Source organism: Lolium perenne, chromosome 5 (genome assembly GCF_019359855.2).
Source record: "Lolium perenne isolate Kyuss_39 chromosome 5, Kyuss_2.0, whole genome shotgun sequence".
Taxonomy (NCBI): domain Eukaryota; kingdom Viridiplantae; phylum Streptophyta; class Magnoliopsida; order Poales; family Poaceae; genus Lolium; species Lolium perenne.
The window spans coordinates 213,186,953-213,190,207 of NC_067248.2; positions in this window are offsets into that span (position 1 = coordinate 213,186,953).

The following is a 3,255-nucleotide window of genomic DNA, read 5'->3' on the forward strand; positions in this document are numbered from 1 at the left end:
GGATGACCGCCACGTAGCTCCGGCGCCGCCGTACTCAGCTCCCGCACCATCTCTGGGTGGAGTCGGGGATGAGAAGCTCGGGAACCGGAGTCGAGCGCCTTGCCGCCGTGGGGACGAGCGCTGCCGCGGGAACCGGGGACGGCGCCGACGCAGGCCGGGGACAGGCGCCGACGCGGGAACCGGGTACGGGCGCCGCCGCAGGCCGGGGACGAGGCGCCGACACGGGAATCGGGGACGGGCGCCGCCACAGGCCGGGGACGGGCGCTGCCGCGGGAACCGGGGACGGGCGCGATGCAGGCCGGGGACGGGCACCGCCGCGTGCTGTGTGGCCATGGCGCTCGGAGTCTCCTGCATGTTGTGAAGTCTCGACTCTGGAGTCTCCCTCGTGCAGCTATAATAGAGTTTATTGTGGGTCGTGGGGGCAAGGTTAGACGTGACGTGAGGTAGGCCACGTCATCTATCCGCGTGCATACGGCCGTTCAGCTATACGATCGTTTTTTGCCGTGCGCCAAATTGTAGCTTTGTCGTGATTAACTTCTTTATCGTGCGTTAATTGAACCTTTGCTGTGAGACGTTTCTTTTTTTTTTTTTTTTTGAGGGAGCCATGAGCTATATTTACTTAGGCAAAATTACAATCGTTCGCAAGGATCCGCAACGCACAGGTCGGGACCTCACCATATGACACAGAACTCACACCACTTTTGCCTAGTTGCGCTAATGTATGCGCTAGCCCATTGCTCACACGATCTATCTTGCAGACTTCAATGCCCTCATTTACCTTCATCAACTCTGAAATTTCATGATAGCTTATCCAACATTGAGACCTATCCTTGCTTTCTTCCTGGATGGTCCACTGGTGGAAAAACAGGCTTCGGGTGAGCCCCATAAGTCGCGATGCTGCAGGATCCGCGACAAATGGTACCTTTAGTCGCGGTTCGGGAGGAGAACCGCGACCAAAGGCCTGGGCCCAGGGCGCTCGGTGGCCAGCCGGTGCACGTGGGGGGTCTTTAGTCGCGGTTGGCCAGGCCAACCGCGACTAAAATGCCGAAGGCCTTTAGTCGCGGTTGGCCAGGCCAACCGGGACTAAAGCCCCTCCCCTATATATACCCATCCAGCAGCCAACACTTAGCCATTTGGTGCCATTCTCTTCACAAGCTCACAAGTGGGTGTTAGGTTTGCTTTTGGTTCCTCTTATGCACATAAGGTGTTTGATGAAATGCCCCAAGAGCATGAAACAAACATGATATGAAGTGTTGGAGCCACACTTGAGCTTTCTCATTTATTTTTTCCTCCTCGATCGCGGTTAGCAACTTGAACCTTTGATGTGTCGTTGATAAAATGTGCATGTGTGTGTAGTTCATTGTTTAATTTATATTGTTTGTAGCTAGTTAGTTTAACAAATGCATGATGGTTAATTATATATTTTATATTATAATAATGCAGATGAATCGACAATGGATGTACGGTAACCGACTCTCCGGCGAGTTCAGTGCGGGTTTGAAAGATTTCCTCGTAGTGGCTAATGCGAACAAGCAGGAGGGTTTTGTTATCTGTCCATGTGTTAAATGTAAGAATCAGAAGGGTTACTCTTCCTCAAGAGATGTTCACATGCACCTGCTTCGGCACGGTTTCATGCCAAGCTATAATTGTTGGACCAAGCATGGAGAAAGAGGGGTTATAATGGAAGAAGATGAAGAAGGGGATGATTTCATCGATGAAAGCTATCTTGCTCATTTCGGTGATACTTTCATGGAGGATGCTGAAGGTGAAGGGGAAGGTGAAGGGGAAGGTGAAGAAGAGGCACGTGATGATCCCGTTGATGATCTTGGTCGGACCATTGCTGATGCACGGAGACGGCTGCGAAACTGAAAAAGAGAGGGAGAATTTGGATCGCATGTTAGAGGATCACAGGAAGGCGCTGTACCCGGATGCGATGATGGTCTGAAAAAGCTGGGCTGCACACTGGATGTCCTGAGATGGAAGGCCCAGGCTCGTGTAGCTGTCACGGCATTTGAAAACTTGCTGAAAATGTGGCAGAATATGTTTCCAAAGAATAACGAGTTGCCCGCCACTACGTACGCAGCAAAGAAGGTTGTCTGCCCTCTAGGATTAGAGGTTACGAAGATACATGCATGCATCAACGATTGCATCCTCTACCGCGGTGAATACGAGAATTTGAATGAATGCCCGGTATGCACTTTGCATTGCGTTATAAGATCGAGGCGATGACCCTGGTGACGATGTTGAGGGCCGAAACCCAGGAAGAGGGTTCCCGCCAAGGTGATGTGGTATGCTCCTATAATACCACGGTTGAAACGTCTGTTCGGGAACAAAGAGCATGCCAAGTTGTTGCGATGGCACAAAGAGGACCGTAAGTCGGACGGGGAGTTGAGACACCCCGCAGATGGAACGCAATGGAGAAAGATCGACGAGAGAGTTCAAAGATTTTGCAGTGACGCAAGGAACATAAGATTTGGTCTAAGTACGGATGGCATGAATCCTTTTGGCGAGCGAGCTCCAGCCATAGTACAGCCCGTGACTCTATGCATCTACAACCTTCCTCCTTGGTTGTGCATGAAGCGGAAGTTCATTATGATGCAGTGCTCATCCAAGGTCCGAAGCAACCCGGCAACGACATCGATGTGTACCTAAGGCCATTAGTTGATGAACTTTTACAGCTGTGGGGCAGACCTGGTGTCCGTGTGTGGGATGAGCACAAAGAAGAGGAATTTGACCTACGAGCGTTGCTTTTCGTAACCATCAACGATTGGCCTGCTCTTAGTAACCTTTCGGGACTGTCAAATAAGGGATACAATGCATGCACGCACCGCTTACATGAGACTGAAAGTGTACATTTGCCAAATTGTAAGAAGAACGTGTACCTTGGGCATCGTCGATTTCTTCCGAAAGGTCATCCAAGAAGAAAGAAAGGCAAGCATTACAACGGCAAGGCAGATCACCGGCCGAAGCTGCGAACACACCTGCTGCCGAGGTATTTGATATGGTCAAGGGTTTGAAAGTCATCTTTGGAAAGGGTCTGGCGGACAATCAGTTCGAAGGAGGCGACGGGCACGTAGCCATGTGGAAGAAGAAATCTATATTACGGGAGCTAGAATATTGGAAAGTCCTAGAAGTCCGCTCTGCAATCGACGTGATGCACGTTACGAAGAATATTTGCGTGAACATCCTAAGCTTCTTGGGCGTGTATGGGAAGTCAAATGATACAAAGGAAGCACGGCGGGACCAGCAAAGTTT